General features: G+C 45.2%; 1 protein-coding gene across 6 annotated transcripts in view; it reads left to right on the top strand.

Moving 5' to 3' along the window:
• Positions 1-18,679, top strand: part of kcnt1b (potassium sodium-activated channel subfamily T member 1b) — a 433,004-nt gene that overhangs the window by 141,437 nt on the left and 272,888 nt on the right. The window lies entirely within an intron of this gene.

The following is an 18,679-nucleotide window of genomic DNA, read 5'->3' as shown; positions in this document are numbered from 1 at the left end:
TTGATTCTTGCTTATTCTGAAGATTGACATTCCTTTATTGTGCTTGAGTCTGCCTGAAGAATTTGCATTTATAGCAGAAACAGAAATTGCTGGAGCAACTCAGCAGGTCTGGCAGGACCTGTGGGAAGAAAACAGAGTTAACATTTTAAATCTTGTTGTGGATGTATTGGTTAGGCCACTGTTGGAATATTGCGCGGTCTCCTTCCTGTCAGAAAGATGTTGTGAAACTTGAAAGGGTTCAGAAAAGATTTACAAGGAGGTTGCCAGGGTTGGAGGATTTGAGCAAAGGGAGAAGCTGAACAGGCTGGGGTTGTTTTCCCTGGAGCATCAGAGGCTGAGGGGTGACCTTATAGAGGTTTACAAAATTGAGGGGCATGGATAGGGTAAATAGGCAAAGTCTTTTCCCTGGGGTTGGGGAGTCTAGAACTAGAGGGCATAGGTTTAGGGTGAAAGGGGAAAGATATAACAGAGACCTAAGGGGCATCGTTTTCACGCAGAGGGTGGTATGTGTATGGAATGAGCTGCCAGAGGAAGTGGTGGAGGCTGGTACAATTGTAACATTTAAGAGACATTTGGAAGTGTTTGGAGGGATATGGGCCAAGTACTGGCAGATGGGACTAGATTGGGTTGGGATATCTGGTCAGCATGGACGGGTTGGACCGAAGGGTCTGTTTCCATGCTGTACATCTCTATGACTCTATGATTATGACTCTATCTGGTGACTCTTCATCAGAACTCCAGCAAACCTGAACCTTGATCCTGACCCTGACCCTGACCCTAGCCCTCGACTTAAGAACCTGCAGTTTTTTGTTTTATTTGACTTGCAGTTTTTATCCAGTACTTTATCAATAGGGCTGATTAAGTTAAAGTTATATACATTGCCGATTAGAGTCACAGAGATGTACAGCATGGAAACAGGCCCTTCAGTCCAACTCATTCATGCCAACCTGATTTCCTAAATTAATCTAGACCCATTTGCAACATTTGGCCCATATCCTTCTAAACACTTCCTAGTCATATACCCATCTAGATGCCTTTTAAATATTGGGATTGTACCAGCCTCCAACACTTCCTCTGGCAGCTCATTCCATACACGCACTACCCTCTGTGTGAAAGTGTTGCCCCTTAGGCTCCTTTTAGATCTTTCCCCCCTCACCTTAAACCGATGCCCCCTGAGGTTTGGACTCCCAAGGGAAAGACCTTCACTCTATCAATGACTCTAATCATGTTGTAAACCTCTTTCAGGCAAGCCCTCAGCCTGCCACGCTCCAGGGAAAGTATTTAGATGTAAATGCAGCGAATCCAGATGGACTAACCAAGTGCAGTTATATTCACCATATGTCAGCCCTCTTGAGACAATTGAGGCATTGGTGTTTGAACTCCTTGCCTTTGTACTTGGAAAAGATGGGGATGCTCTGCCCAGAAGAGATTGTCTGGAGTGAATAGGGTGATGCTGAAGACACCATCACCTTGATAAATTGTTATGATTTCTCTACCTTAATTAGTTTGTACAGTTTTGGATTATTACTTTGGTTCGACCCTGTGCATGCGACACCTATCATATTATTCGAGCCATTTGGTTTGTCTTCCGCACCACCTTATCTTTAATATTTTGAAATTATCTCTCTGCCTCATTTAAATGGATTATGGGTCATCCCTTTGGTTGTTATTAAGCTGTTGACACGTTACTCACACTGGGTAAAAACAATGACTGCAGATGCTGGAAACCAGATTCTGGATTAGTGGTGCTGGAAGAGCACAGCAGTTCAGGCAGCATCCGAGGAGCAGTAAAATTGACGTGTCGAGCAAAAGCCCTTCATCAGGAATAAAGGCAGAGAGCCTGAAGGGTAGAGAGATAAGCTGGAGGAGGGTGGGGTTGGGGAGAAACTAGCATAGAGTGCAATAGGTGAGTGGGGGAGGGGATGAAGGTGATAGGTCAGGGAGGAGGGTGGAGTGGATAGGTGGAAAAGAAGATAGGCAGGTAGGACAAGTCATGGGGACAGTGCTGAGCTGGAAGTTTGGAACTAGGGTGAGGTGGGGGAAGGGGAAATGAGGAAACTGTTGAAGTCCATATTGATGCCCTGAGGTTGAAGTGTTCCGAGACGGAAGATGAGGCGTTCTTCCTCCAGGCGTCTGGTGGTGAGGGAGTGGTGGTGAAGGAGGCCCAGGACCTCCATGTCCTCGGCAGAGTGGGAGGGGGAGTTGAAATGTTGGGCCACAGGGTGATGTGGTTGATTGGTGCGGGTGTCTCGGCGATGTTCCCTAAAGCGCTCTGCTAGGAGGTGCCCAGTCTTCCCAATGCATCAGGATCAACGGATACAATAAATGATATTGGTGGATGTGCAGGTAAAACCTTGATGGATGTGGAAGGCTCCTTTAGGGCCTTGGATGGAGGTGAGGGAGGAAGTGTGGGCGCAGGTTTTGCAATTCCTGCGGTGGCAGGGAAAGGTGCTAGGATGGGAGGGTGTGTTGTAGGGGGGCGTGGACTTGACCAGGTAGTCACGGAGGGAACAGTCTTTGTGGAAGGCGGAAAGGGGTGGGGCGGGAAATACATCCCTGGTGGTGGGGTCTGTTTGGAGGTGGTGGAAATGTCGGCGGATGATTTGGTTTATGCGAAGGTTGGTAGGGTAGAAGGTGAGCACCAGGGCATTCTGTCCTTGTTACGGTTGGAGGGGTGGGGTCTGAGGGGGGAGGTGCGGGATATGGACGAGATGCATTGGAGGGCATCTTTAACCATGTGGGAAGGGGAATTGCGGTCTCTAAAGAAGGAGGCCATCTGGTGTGTTCTGTGGTGGAACTGGTCCTCCTGGGAGCAGATACGGCGGAATTGGGAATACGGGATGGCATTTTTGCAATAGGTAGGATGGGAAGAGGTGTAATCCAGGTAGCTGTGGGAGTCGGTGAGTTTGTAAAAAATGTTAGTGTCAAGTCGGTCGTCATTAATGGAGATGGAGAGGTCCAGGAAGGGGAGGGAGGTGTCAGAGATGGTCCAGGTAAATTTAAGGTCAGGGTGGAATGTCTTGGTGAAGTTGATGAATTGCTCAATCTCCTCGCGGGAGCATGAGGTGGCGCCAATGTAGTCATCAATATAGCGGAGGAGTGGTGCCAGATTAACTTTCTCACGCTTAACAATTTCTCCTTCGAATCCTCCCACTTCCACCAGACCAAAGGGGTAGCCATGGGCACACGTATGGGCCCCAGCTATGCCTGTCTCTTTGTTGGCTACGTAGAACAGTCGATCTTCCGTAATTACACTGGCACTACTCCCCATCTCTTCCTTCATCCCCTCCCCCACTCACCTATTGTACTCTATGCTAGTTTCTCCCACCCCCACCCTCCTCCAGCTTATCTCTCCACTCTTCAGGCACTCTGCCCTTATTCCTGATGAAGGGCTTTTGCCCAAAACGTCGATTTTACTGCTCCTCGGATGCTGCCTGAACTGCTGTGCTCTTCCAGCACATTACTCACACTGTCTGACGCTCTTGATCACCTGCAGAGACTTATTATTTGACATCTCACTCACACCATTTGTATGATCTTTTGATCTCTCTGCTCTTGATCTCTCTGCCCATAAATTCTGTGTTCTGTGTGCTGCCCTCTCACTTCACCCGATGAAGGGGCAGCACTCTGAGAGCTTGTAATTCCAAATAAACCTGTTGGACCTGGTGTCTTGGGACTTTCGACTTTGTCCACCCCAGTCCGACACCAGCACCTCTACATCGTGCTGAAAACTTTGTGTGGCCATTTTCCCCATTTGGTATCAGTAATTTAGACAAATACCAATAAGAAAGATTCTTGGCAGAGAGTTCACTCAAGGCTTCCAATATGGCTCCAGTGGATATGACCACAACATATAGCATGGTGGCACCAGTGAGAACTGAACATGTAACAGCGCAGTCAATGACATTGAAACATAGAGAGAACAGCATAGGGCTCAGGTAAGGTGCACGTGGTCCACCAGTGTTAGCTCTGAGAGATCTCGGGCATCACATGGAGAAACAAGATCACTGAAGAAGAACAAGGCTGGTTAGAGGCATCTGCAGAATAACATGATGGAGAGGTAACTGAGACGGCAGGAGATGGCAGACAGACAGTTCACCATATGGATGTAACCCCACCCAGACTGGCAGTCAAATGGACACCACTAGACAGGAAAAGAATCCAGGGCTGACCAAAGAAAAGGAAGGATGTTTTTAAGAAGGACTTTCAGGAGCTGGACACCACTTGGCCTGGAGACAAAGATTGTGATGGAGCGGGGCCAATAGCTGAGTCTTTCTGCCCATCATTCCTCCAGTTCTGCACGGAGTCCCAACTTCAATGTCTAGGTAAGTAAGTCTAGTGTGATTGGTCCCCTAGGAAATTCCGTGTCACTGGTCATGTGGCACGGTGGCTCAGTGGTTAGCACTGCAGCCTTACAGTGCCAGGGAGATGGGTTCGATTGTCTGTGTGGTGTGTGCACATCCTCCCCTTGTCTGTGCTGGTTTCCTCCGGGTGCTCCGGTTTTCTCCCACAGTCCAAAGATGTGCAGGTTAGGGTGCATTGGCCATGCTAAATTGCCCCATAGTGTTCAGGGATGTGTAGGTTAGGTGCATTAGTCAGAGTTAAATGTAGAATAATAGGGTAGAGGAATGGGTCTGGATGGGTGACTCTTTGGAGGATCAGTGTGTACTTGTTGGGCCGAAGGGCCTGTTTCCACATTATAGGGATTCTTTGAAATTCTGTGCGGTCCTTTACTGATGGATGAGCCTGATTGTAGAGCCACATCTCTCACCACACTTAAGTGCAGTATTTGGCCCATTGTCTGTGACCGTGCCCCCTCTCCCCTCCCCGCACTCCATCTGCCCTTTCTAGTCTGGCAGTTACCATTGTTCTGCCATTCTCACATTCTGATTACTTAATCTGAACTATCAATATTCTTTCTCCCCCAGCAGTCCACCCTCCCCCTGACTATTGCATTAATGCTACTCCCTCCACTCTTCATATCAGCTCTGACGAAGAGTCATCAAGACTCGAAACCTTAGCTTGCTCTCTCTCCATGGATGCTGCCTGACCCACTGTCAGCTCCAGCATTTGTTGTTTTCAGTACAGATTGGGCACATGTAGTTGATGGGCCTTGTAGTAGAACCACATCTCTGACCACATGTTGTTTCCCAGAGATGGAATTGGTCCTTGCCTTGAGATTGCAGGCATCCCTTTCTCCGGTTCATTTTCCGTAATTTGTCTGATTGACAGGTGTTCTCAAAGAATTGTGCCTCTTCAAGCAGGAGATTCCTTTGAGTCAGTTTGCCCTGAGCGAGGGTCTCCCAGTCATTGATGCCGATATGTGAGTTTGTATATGTAAGCAAAATAACTCGAGGGAGTTTATGCTACTCCAGGATGACAATAAGGTTAAATCTGAGGAGCTCCAACTAAGCATGATTAATTTGAAGTATTGTTCCCTGGCCAAATTCTGAATTGGTTTTGATGCACTTTCATTTATTTCCTTCTCAATTTATGGAGGCACTTAACTTTCCTGAGGCATTTTGCTGATGCACACTTTATCATTTCTAATGTCACTTGGCAGCAGCAATTAGTTTAATGCACCCACATGGAAACATGCTGTTACGTAGGCAATGCGGACTTACATTGGCTCCTGGTCAATGAGTGCCTTGGTTTTAAACCGGTCACCCTTGCCTCCATGGCCTCACCCCTCCCTAGTTCTCTAATCTCCCCTTGACCCTCAACCCTCACACATGTCTGTGCCGTTATCCTGGCCTCTTGAACATCCCCACTTTAAAAGCTGCACCTCCAGTTGCACAGCCCCCAATTAAGGATTACCCTCACAACACCTTTCTACCTATTGCTCCTCAGATGCTGCCTGAACTGCTGTGCTTTTCCAGCAGCACTAATCCAGAATCTGGTTTCCAGCATCTGCAGTCATTGTTTTTACTTTTCTACCTTAAAACTTAACCTTATCTTTGGTCGTCATCTGTTGTCAGTTTGTAGGTTTGTATATATTTGAATTGACGTGATTATTTAAAAGCCACCAGTCAGTTGTGGAATGAAAACAAGGCTTGGAGTTACCGGTGTTGGACTGGAGTGTACAAAGTTAAAAGTCACACAACGCCAGGTTGTCACCCAACAGGTTTATTTGGCAGCACTAGCTTTCGGAGTGCTGCTCCTTCATAAGGTGGTTGTGGAGGTTAAGATCATGCTCACAGAGTTTATAGCTAAAGGAGTCCAGTGTCATGGAGATGTGATACAGTAAAGTCTTAGATTAAAACTGTCATCTTTAAATGGGATATGCTGATTTCTGTTGTTTTATATATATAAATCCCAGAACTTCTTTCAAGGCTCCGTGGTTAGCACTGCTGCCTCACAGTGCCAGGGACTTGGGTTCAATTCCCACCTCAGGTGACTGTCTGTGTGGAGTTTGAACATTCTCCCCCTATCTGCTTGGATTTCCTCCGGGTGCTCTGGTTTCCTCCCACTGTACAAAGACGTGCAGGTTGGGTGAATTGGCCCATGCTAAATTGCCCATAGGGTTCAGGGATGTCTAGATTAGGTGCATTAGTCAAGGGAAATGTAGAGTAACAGGGTAGGGGAATGAGTCTGGGTGGGTGACTCTTCGGAGGATTGGTGTGGACTTGTTTGGTCGAATGGCTTGTTTCCACACTGTTGGGATCGTATGAACTCTACAAAGACTTGCGTTTATAGGGCACCTTTCATGCATCAGGATATGCCAAGGCACTTTATGGCCAATTAAACGTTGTACAATGTGGTCACTGTTAGGAGGCTCATCAACTAATTTAGACACAGAAAGATCCCACAAATATCAATGTGATATGGGCCAGATAACTTGTTTTAAGTCATTTTGAACCCCTCAAAATCTTCAAATAGTCCCGTAGAGTTCTTTTACTTGATGGCCCAGGAGTAGACCACTCATCCCCTTGAACTTATTCTGCCATTCAATAAGATCAAGGCCGTTCTGATTACTCCACTTTCCCGCCTGCCCCAATAACCTTTCATCCCCTTGTGTCAAGAATATATTTACCTCCCCACTAAAATATTCAAGAACGCTGTTTCAAAAACTCATCAAAACTCAGCCAGAAAGCAAATTCTCAGATCAGTTTAACAGCTCGTCTGAGCATGGCAATTCTAACGATGCAGTATCCCAAACACTGCAGGCTGTATCATATGTTGAGGCTCCTGAAGGGGGAGCTTTCCCTCTCGGGGGTAACTGTGCTACCGATAACGTCTGGTTGATGTTGGATGATTGACAGGGCAATTAGGTGACTAAGTGCAGAGTACACACAATCCAATACAAATTCTTTCTCTGAAATAAATATTACTGCATGTTGTTGGGCTTGGAAAGGGGCTGTGGAAGTACTAAGCTAATCATGGAAATAGTGACCAAGATTGATTATCGACAAATATATCCATCCTGTTTGCTTCTGTCCTTTAGGGAAGGAAATCTGCTGTCCTTACCTGGTCTGGTTTACACGTGACTCCAGACCCACAGCAATGTGGTTGACTCTCTGTAAAGCTCAGTTCACGAGGAGTTCCAGTGGGAATCAAATGCAGGTCTAACCAGTGGTGCCCACATCTTGTGAAAGAAATTTTAAAAAGCAGAGTCTATATTTCTGCAGTGCCAGTTGTTGTGACTGGCTGAACATTGATGAGTCATTAGACCATCTGCTCCTTTCATCAACATTCTCTCTCTGCTGAGATAATTCACTTAGTGCCTTATTATAATTCCCTCAAATGTTAAATAAAAATCCATGAGAGGAGCTAGTTCATTTGATCAGTTGCACACTCTCTTTGCTCAACTTCAAATGCCCCTCTCATCTCACTGAGGCAGTACCTCATGTTGTGGTAAAATAGTAAAGTCACCACAGCCTCAGAGGGGTGCTGTTCCATTAGAGAGAGACATCTAATGGTGACTGTTAGTACACCTCCAGCAAATAAAGTCATAGAGATGTACAGCACAGAAACAGATTGTTCGGTCCAGCTCGTCCATGCCGACCAGATATCCTAATCTAGTCCCATTTGCCAGCACCCGGCCCATATCCCTCTAAACCCTTCCTATTCATATACCCATCCAAATGCCTTTTAAGTATTGCAATTGTACCAGCCTCCACCACTTCCTTTGGCAGCACATTCCATACTCGTACCACCCTTTGCATGAAAATGTTACTCCTTTGGTGCCTTTTAAGTTTTTCCTCTGTGATCCTAAACCTGTGCCCTCTGGTTCTGGACTCCCCCACTCCAGGGAAAGGACCTTGTCTGTTTACCCTATCCATGCCCATCATGATTTTACAAACCTCTTTAAGGTCATCCCTCAGCCTCCGACGCTCCAGGGAAAACAGCCCTAGCCTCTCCCTGTAGCTCAAATCCTCTATGCCTGGCAACATCCTTGTAAATCTTTCAAGTTTCACAACATCTTTCTGAAAGAGGGAGACCAGAGTTGCATGCAATATTCCAAAAGTGGCCAAACCAATGCTTTATACAGCCGCAGTATGACCTGTCAACTCCTGTACTCAATACTCTGACCAATAAAGGAAAGCATACCAAACGCCTTCTTCACTATCCTATCTACCTACAACTCTATTTTCAAGGAACTATGAACCTGCACTCCAAGGTCTATTTGTTCAGCAACACTCCCCAGGACCTTACCATTAAGTGTATATGTCCTGCTCTGATTTGCTTTCCCAAAATACAGCACCTTGCATTTATCTAAATTAAACTCCATCTGCTACTCCTCAGCCCATTGGCCCATCTGATTAAGATCCCATTGTAATCTGAGGTAACCTTCTTCGCTGTCCACTACACCTCCAATTTTGGTGTCATCTGTAAACTTAGTAACTATACCTCCTATGTTCATATCCAAATCATTTATATAAATGATGAAAAGTAGAGGACCCAGCACCGATCCTTGTGGCACTCCACTGGTCACAGGCCTCCAGTCTGAAAAGCAATCTTCCACCACCACCTTCGAGCCAGTTCAGTATCCAAATGGCTAGTTCTTCCTGTATTCCATGAGATCTAACTTTGCTGACCAGTCTCCCATGGGGAACCTTGTTGAACATCTTACTGGTCCATATAGATCACGCCCACCACTCTGCCCACATCAATACTCTTCATTAGTTCTCCAAACAATTCCATCAACTTTGTGAGACATGATGAGACTGCTGGCCTTTAACAGTGACCTCAGCCAGTACAGGGACTGAACCTGCACTATTAGTGTCACTCTGCCTTACAGACCAGCCATCCAGACCACTGAGGTAACTGACAACCACAGTGACCTGCAGCTTTTATTTTGTGGGAGAAGAGTGAGCAGTAGCAAGAATCTAGTGTCAACAGCCTATTAATCTAAGATAATTTGAGTGTAAGGAAGATTTCAACAGCCTGAGGAGAGGTTTGTCAGTTCTTGAGAAAACAAGCGCATCTGTAAATTATGAGACACTTCTGCATTTCTGCTCCCATCAGTTGATGCTACAACTATTTAGAGGGTTAATAGGTTCACCCAATTCCTTTTCCTGTCTCCCTGAGGGGGCAAAAGAACCTAAGTGTTTTCCTCCTGTTCTGCTCAGTTCTAGTTAAACTGCATTTTTCAAGTAAATAAAAACTGCATGTGGGTCTAGTCAGAGTGTGAACCCAGGTATATAAGGTCTTTTTATTTTTTGATATTAAATCCGGGAATTGTATTGCAACTCCTCAATGGCCAATTCCAAACTCAAAAACAATCCTTTTGGTCAGAACATAAGAGCATAAGAACTAAGAGCAGGAATTGATCATTAATCCCAGTGAGCCTGCTCCATTTAATACGATCATGGCTGATTTCATGACAGCCTCATCTCCACTTTTCTGCCTACTCTCCATTCAACCTGTTACTAATTATAAATCTGTCTATCTCCTCCTTAAATTGACTCAATGTCCCAGCATCCACCGCACTGTGGTAATGAATTCCACAGATTCCTGACCATTTGAGGGAGATAATTTCTCCTCTTCTCTGCTTTAAATCTGCCACCGCTTATCCTTAAACTATGACGTCCCATTTCAGATTGCCCCAGCAGGGGAAGCATCTTTTCCATGGTCAGTCCCCTTCGCTTATGCATGTATGGAATGAGCTGCCAGAGAAAATGGTGGAGGTTGTATATTGCAGCATTTAACGGCTATATGAATAGGAAGGGTTTGGAGAGATATGGGTTGGGTGCTGGCAGGTGGGACTAGATTAGGTTAGGATATCTGGTCAGCATGGACAAGTTAGACCAAAGGGTCTGTTTCCGTGCTGCACATCCCTATGACTCCATCTTACATACTTCAGTGAGATTTCCCCTCTAAACTCCAAAATGTGTCGGCCAAAACCGCTCAATCTCTCTTCATAGATGAAGAAATGAGAAATAACTGTGAAATAAAACTCTGAGACCAAATGCATTTTAAACAAAGCAAAGCAGATAGTGATTCAAGAATGAAGGGCTCGATTTTTAACCCAGAATTGGAAATTGAGTAACCCGATCATTTCCAGGTGCCAATATGACGCATTTTTCGTGTTCAAAGGTCCTAATTAGTCCAGTGGCGAGTCTGTAACTTGATTAGTGGCACAGTGCGCTGAGGGGGAATGAGCTATAGACAGCTGAAATAAAAACGTAGAAAGTGCTGGTGAAACTCAGGCAGCGTCTGAGGATAGAGAAAAACAGAATTATCGCTTTGAATCCAACATGACTCTTCTTTGTACCTATAAGGGGCTGGAGGATGATGGTTTTTATGCTGAAGACAAAGGAGGAGCAGGTGGAACCAATTGGGAGAGAGTCCAGAGCAAAAGACAAAAGGAATGCTAATGGTAGTAGAGGAGCGATATAGATGGTCATGATAGGTACGAATGGCAGAACGTAGATTGGCCTTGCTGAGAACAAACCCAAGTAAACAAGACATAGCAGATGGGGAACGGGACTCTGGAGAGTGATGCTCAAAGGCAGACAGCAACAGGGACTGGGCTAGCGGTTGTTTTGTGGAATACAGTAGGTGAGAGAATGGAGAGCCAGCAGTTTGACAATCAGTACAAATAACCGAATGCTCACTGATCAGGTCTTATCCCGCTCAGCGTAAATGATGGCAAAGGAATGTTATTCAGGAAATAATAGCAGAACACTGACAAAAAGAGTCAGGGAAAAAGATCTTTCTCTGTTGAGAGTGGGGATAAGTGGATCATTTTCGTGGGCGGCACGGTGGCACAGTGGTTAGCACTGCTGCCTCGCAGCGCCAGAGACCCGGGTTCAATTCCCGCCTCAGGCGACTGACTGTGTGGAGTTTGCACATTCTCCCCGTGTCTGCGTGGGTTTCCTCCGGGTGCTCCGGTTTCCTCCCACAGTCCAAAGATGTGCAGGTTAGGTGAATTGTCCGTAGTGTTAGGTAAGGGGTAAATGTAGGGGTATGGGTGGTTTGCGCTTCGGCGGGTCAGTGTGGACTTGTTGGGCCGAAGGGCCTGTTTCCACACTGTAAAGTAATCTAATCTAATTTTCAGGTTGGCAAACTGTAACGAGTGGAATGCCACAGGGATCAGTGTTGGGACCTCAATTATTCATGACCAACATTAATGACATGGATGAGAATTCAGACATTGGTAAAAAGAGACCAGGAACTGAAGCTTTTCATCTTGTACCCTTCAGAATCAAGACACAAGAAACAGCCTGGGAAAAACAGATATTGCATGGATTGGGAAGATGGTGCTGATTGCCATCATTGGCACGGAGCTGCAGCAAGAACAGTTAACGGTCTATCTTAATTCTCAGACCAGACACACACATTCTGATTTAAGGGCATTACCAGGAGAAACATTGAGCTGTCTCCATGACCCCTTTTGTTTCAAAAAAGCTCTGATATGTACAAATTCCTTCTCCCGACATAAAACAAGGAGCCGAGTGTTTACGCATGGACTTGCTCGCTTGCACTAGCCCATCACACTGCAGGCTCAGCTGATGATCTTCAATTGGTTTCCAATGTAATTCTTAGCACTGCCTGGATTATTTAACAAGTGATTTCCAGTAGCAGAATCGCGTCTAATGGTGGACATACTTTCCTGAGGTTTGTGAGTATGGACTGGTTGAGCAAGATTCCGGACTAGAGGTGCTGGAAAAGCACAGCATTTCAGGCAGCATCCGAGGAGCAGTACAATTGACGTTTCGGGCAAAAGGCCTTCATCAAATTTACCTGATTGAGCAAGAACAGTCTGCTCTTTTTCCAGGTGTCTCTTTTTCTCAAGGTTGTTTCTTGCATCAGATGAGTGCAAGATGAAAAGCTAGAACTTCCACTCTCCTTTTGATGAACTCTAGGTTATGAAGCACTCCGTGTAACCAAATTTGATAACAATACAAAGATAGATGGGAAGGCAAGGGTTGGGGAGTATTCTATCACACTCCTGACTCATGCCTTGTAGATTGTGGACAGGTTTTGGGGTGTCAGAAGGGAAGTTACTGAACACAGGATTCCCAGCTTCTGACCTGCTCTTGTAGCGCCTGTATCTGTATAATGAGTCCAGTTCAGTTTCTGACAAGTTGATAATAGTGGAATTCAGTGATGATAATGCCATTGTTTGGAGTCTCTCTTGTTGGCGATGGCCATTGTTTGACACTTTTGTGGCAAGATGATTTCGTGCCATTTGTCAGCCCAAACTGGATTTTCTTAGATGTTTGAGATACAAGCTGCACGGTTCCAAGTAGTGGAAAAATTGGCTGCTTTTGCTTAAGATGTGACACGGGATTGAGGAAAGTCTGAAAATAAAACCGGGCAGCAGGATGCAGTGAAGCAGGAAGAGGGATGACTGGATATATCCAGTCAGCCGGAAAAAATACAGGGAAAATGGGAGAGTGGATTTCTACTGAGATTTGTAGGGTTTGCAATGAAGTGCATAATGGGAATTTATTCTAGCTAAGGCCTAGTCTTTGTTTTGGAAAGAGAACACAAGGTAAGAGAGGATTGAGTGAGAGGGAACAATGTGTGCCAGTACCTTTAAGATCCATTTGCTACCTTAAATTGCTGTAAACAAACAAGATTTTGCATTTGTTGGCATAATAACATCTATTTGTGAGGACCCATGAGGGTGTGAAAAATGCTTTCTAAATGCAAGTTTGCGTTTTGTGATATCAGTTTTATGCAAATCAATCAGAATGAACAGTGGCTGTGTCGGCATCCTTAGCTGGTCTGGCCCAGATGTGACTCCAGACCCACAGCAATGACAATATGATGTTCCTGTTCTAATAATTGCCAGTGAGGCAATTAGAAATGGTTTCAAAAGTACTATAAATACAGACATTAGACCAGTATCTTAAGCGTGTTTTCTAGTGCCTCATTTACTCAGAAGAGCACTAATGGATTGTATAAAAGCCTTATTACTTTCTACATTGCTAAATATGAGTGATATGTAGTGTACTGTGTGTATCTTATTCTGTTCTAATGCACAGAAAGGCTTCACCATGTCCTCACAATCAGCTCTTCCACTGAGTAAACGTGTGCGACAGATGGAATTATAGAATGAAACAGCAGAGAACAAGGTGCTTTGGTCTAATGTGCTGACACTGGCTATTTGAAACAACTATCGAATTTGTTTCATTCATTGTAACAATGAGATAGGTAGGTTCTTGAATATCAAGGGCATCAAGGAGAAAATGGGAGAATGGAGTTGAGAAATGTACCAGCCATGATTGAATGGCGGAGCAGGCTCAGTGGGTGGAATGGTCAAATTTCTGCTCCTATGTCGAATAGTCTGACAAAGAAATTCACCAGGAAGTTTTAAAAAAAATTATTTATCCAGAGGATGTTGGCATCGCTGGCTAGGTCAACATTCTTAATTGCCTAGAGGGCAGTTAAGAGTCCATAAGAACATAAGACATAGGAGTGGAAGTAAGGCCATTCGGCCCATCGGGTCCGCTCCCGCCATTCAATCATGGCTGATTGGCATTTCAATGCCACTTACCCGCACTCTCCCCATATTCCTTAATTCCTTGTGAGATTAAGAATTTACCAATCTCTGCCTTGAAGACGTTTAACGTCCTGGCCTCAAATGCGCTGTGTGGCAATGAATTCCACAGGCCACCACTCTCTGTGAATCTCTGCTGGACATGCTCCAGTGCCAGTATGTCCTTCCTGAGGTGTGAGGCCCAACACTGGACACAGTATTCTAAATGGGGCCTAACCAGAGCTTTATAAAGTCTCAGTACCACATCGTTGCTTTTACATTCCAACCCTCTTGAGATAAATGACAACATCACATTTGCTTTCTTCACCACAAACTCAACCTGTAAGTCAAACTTTAGGGAGTCCTGGACTAGCACTCCCAGATCCCTTTGTACTTTGGCGTTATGAATTTTCTCACTGTTTAGAAAATAGTCCTGTATTCTTTTCTCCAAAGTGCAAGACCTCGCATTTGCTCACATTGAATTTCATCAGCCATTTCTTGGACCACTCTCCTAAACTGTCTATATCTTTCTGCAGCCTCCCCACCTCCTCAGAACTACCTGCTTGTCCACCTAACTTTGTATCATTGGCGAACTTTGCCAGAATGCCCTCTGTCCCTTCATCCAGATCATTAATATAGAAAGTGAACAGTTGCGGCCCAACACTGAACCCTGTGGGACACCACTTGTCACTGGCTGCCATTCCAAAAAAGAACCTTTTATCCCAACTTTCTGTCTCCTGTCAGACAGCCAATCCTCATTGGGAGTCAACCACATTGCTGTGGGTCTGGAGTCACACGTAGGCCAGCCGGGTAAGGATGACCGTTTCCTTCCCTAAAGGACATTAGTGAAGCAGATGGGTTTTTCTGACAATGGATTTATGGTCATTATTAGACTCTTAATTCCAGATTTTTAAAATTGAATTCAAATTCCTTCAGTGCTGTGGCAGGGTTTGAACCCAGGTTCCCCAGAACATTATCTGGGTCTCTGGATTAATGGTCCAGCAATAATATCACTCAGCCATTGCCTCCCCCTATTTGAAATGAGCAGGAATATCTCCTTGTTTTTCCTCCTGTGGCCTTGTTTTGCTGCCCCATCATCATCCTCTGGTAAGATGGCAGCTGAGAAGGATCATCCACAGCCAGAGCTCATCCTCTTCCCCTGTTCTTCTTCTTTTTCTCCTTGCTCTTTTCTTCCCTTTTCTTGGCCTCAGACAGCCCTGGCCCTAGCCTCCAAAGTAGAGCTGTTGGTTGGCAGCCTGAAGTGGGGGGACAGTGTGTGGTGGCAGCCAGTGGTCAGACCATGTGGTCTGCTATGGAGCGCCTTTGGAGAGAGACTGTGGCGTTTGTCTTTTTAACTACTTGTTTTTCTGACCTATGGTTATGCTGTTTGTAAGGTTGCTTGCTGAGTGGGTAGGTTTGTTTTCAGATGTTTCATCACCATGCTAGGTAATATCGTCAGTGAGCCTCTGGGGAAGCGTTGGTGTTCTGTCCGGCTTTATATTTATGTGTCTTGGTCTGTTGTGATGGATGGTATCACTTCCGGTTCTTTTCGTGAGATGTTGGTAAATGGGGTCCAAATCAATATGTTTGTTAATGGAGTTCTGGTTTGAATGCCAGGCTTCTAGAAATTCCTGTGCGTTGTCTCAGCATGGACGTATTGTCCCAGTCGAACTGGTGTCCCTCTTCATCTGTGTGTAAGGATATTAGTTACTGTGTACTGTGTATATACAATGTATAGCTGTAATATAACTTCTTTTCTTCATTTCTCTATTCTGTAGCTAAGGATTGTATTTAGATAGTCTGTACCTTGTGTTGGTGACATTGTTACCCTGTAACTAATCTGTAACTTAAGAAGCTGAGCTGAAAAATGTGTTGCTGGAAGAGCGCAGCAGGTCAGGCAGCCTGACCTGCTGCACTTTTCCAGCAACACATTTTTTAGCTCTGATCTCCAGCATCTGCAGTCCTCACTTTCTCCTACTTAAGAAGCTGAACCTCAGTATCTTTGGACCTACGATGTGCTGTAAGTGGCGATTTATAAACTTGTCACAGGAGACATTCGAGTGAATAAAGCTTATTCAGTCATTTGTTCTCATTTGCTGATATGCAGGGCATTGCCGTATAGCTTGTTTGCAATAATTGAATATTACCAGATTCTAACACAGTTGGCCTCCCCATTCCTACTCACTGCAAACTTGAGATCAGCTAAAACTCTGCTGCCTCACGACCTAACTCCCATCCAGCCCAGTTCACCTCCGGCCTGCGTTGGGTTCTTTTTCATCAACAGCATGATTTTAGAATTGTATCGTTGTTTTAAAATCCCTTCATAGCCTCACCCCTCCCTATTTCTTTTACCTCCTCCAGTCTCTCAACTCTCGGAGATCTGCACCCCTCCAATTCTGGCCTCTCCTGGATTTTAATAGAACCACTGTCAGTGGCCATGCACTCAGCTGCTTTCTCCCTGCCCTCTGACACTCTCCCCCCCCCAGACCTCCTCATTTATGTACCTCCCGCTCTCTGTTCTCCTTTAAAGGGCCCCTTGAAAACTGCCTCCTTGCTCAAGCTGTTGATCAGGTGACTCAGTGGTTCGTACTGCTATCTCACAGTGAAGGGGACCCGGTTCGATTCCAGCCTCTGGCAACTGTCTGGAGTTTGCACATTCTCCCTGTATCTATGTGGGCTTCTCTGAGTGCAGGCCAGGTGAATTGGCCATGCTGAATTATCTATAGTGTTCAGGAATGTGTAGGTTAGGTGCATTAGTCAGGGATAAATGTTGAGTAATAGGGTACTGTGTGGGTTACTCTTCAGAGGGTTGGTGTGGACTTGTTGGGCCAAACGGCCTGTTTCCACATTGTAGGGATTCTATCTCCTGTGACAGCTCATATCAAGCATTAATCAACACTGTTCCTGTGAAGCGTAGTGTCACAGTTTACTGCGTAAATGGTGCTACATAAATGCACGATGTTGTTAAATACGTTCTGCCATTCAATCATCTGTTTTAAGCCAAGCAAGTGAGCAGATGACTGAGTCAGGTTATAGCACTGAGTTACTGATTTCATCCTTAGTATAAAGCTTTATAAAGGATGAACAATTTCCATTGTTAGTAAGGTCTTGATAAAGGATAAACAATGCATTTTTTTTTCTAAATCTCATATCTCATTTATTTCTGCCCTTTATTCTAATGGTTTGCATTTGTCCATTCTGAGCTTGAGTACTGTGCCCGGGAAGGGATTCTTTCAGCTGTGCTGTCAGCCACTAACCTCAGAGTCAGAGGGTTGTGGACTTCAAGTCTGGCTCTACTGAACCAAGTACAAAACCCCAGATCACCCTCCCATGCAGTACTGCACTGGAGATGTGCGGCCTTTCAGATTACATATCAAACTGAGGCCATCCCCCCTCCCCGTGTCCTCACAGACAAACATACCAACAAGGAACTAGACTGGGCCACCTGGCCCTTTGAGCCTGCTCTGCCATCGGGGCTGATCTGATTTTAACCTCAACTGTACATCCCGAAATAACTCCGATAATCTTTCATCCCCTTGGTTATCAAGAATCTATTTAAGGATTCTGCTTTCATTGTTTATTGAGAAAAGGAATTCCAAAAGCTCTCAAACTTCTAGAGGAAATGAACGTTTCCCCTTCTCTGGCTTCCATCCAGAAGGACAAGAGCAGCAGATATATAAGAACAGCATCCCCTGCCATTCCCCCCCCCGCAAAACCATACCACATCCTGATCTGGAAATGCATCATGATTCCTTCACTGTCGCTGGATCAAAATTCTGGAATTCTCTCCCTAATAGCATTGTGGGTCAACGTACAGCTGGTGTACTGCGGCGGTTCAAGAAGGCAGCTCACCCCCACCTTCTCAAGGTGCAGCTAGAGACGGGCAAAAAGGGACTGGCCAATCAACGATGCCCACGTCACAGTCTTGAAAAAAAGGATGACCCCTTATTTTAAATCTCGGACCCTTGTTCTAGATTCTCCCACAAGAGGATCCATCGTTTCCACATTCACCAGATCAAATCTCCTCAGGATCTTATGTTTCAATTAAGTCACCTCTGACTGCTCTACACTTCAGAGGATCCACAACTGGCCTGGCTAGCCTTTCCAGGTAAGACAATCATCTCATTCCAGGTATTAGTTCAGTAAACCCCCTCTGAACTGCTTCCAATGCGTTAACGTCCTTCCGTAAGTACAGGAGAGCAAAACAAACTGTGGAGCTTAGCTCCGAGGACAGCTTGATGAGTTTTTCTCTCAGTCAATGTTAAAGTAAGGGAATTTGGCTTGTCCATAAGGACTCTCACCAGCTTCTACAGATGCACTATAGAAAGCATTCTGTCTGGATGCATCACCATTTGGTATGGCAACTGCTCTGCTCAGGGTCATAAGAAACTACAGAGCATTGTGAACACAACACAGTCCATCACACAAACCAACCTTCTATCCATTGACTCCATTTATACTCCTGCTACCTCAGAAATGCAGCCAACAAATTAAACACTCCTCCCATCCTAGTTATAATCTCTTCCAACCTCTTCTGTCAGAGAGGAGATACAAAAGCTTAAGCACACATACCATCAGATTCAAGAACAGCTTCTTCTCTGCTGTTATTAGACTGCTGATTGGACCTCTCCAATTTCAAATATAATGTTGATCTTGCTTTTTGTGCACCTTCTTTGCAGCAGTAACTCTGTATTCCTGGCTCTGTCCAATCGCCATGTGATCTTTGTCTGGCATCACCTGCCTGTA

This window comes from Chiloscyllium plagiosum, unplaced genomic scaffold (assembly GCF_037043375.1).
Source record: "Chiloscyllium plagiosum isolate Xiang-an unplaced genomic scaffold, Cpla_swu_hap1 HiC_scaffold_21, whole genome shotgun sequence".
NCBI classification, from domain to species: domain Eukaryota; kingdom Metazoa; phylum Chordata; class Chondrichthyes; order Orectolobiformes; family Hemiscylliidae; genus Chiloscyllium; species Chiloscyllium plagiosum.
Note: the sequence above shows the minus strand (reverse complement) of the source record. Positions and strands in the feature narration are given on the sequence as shown.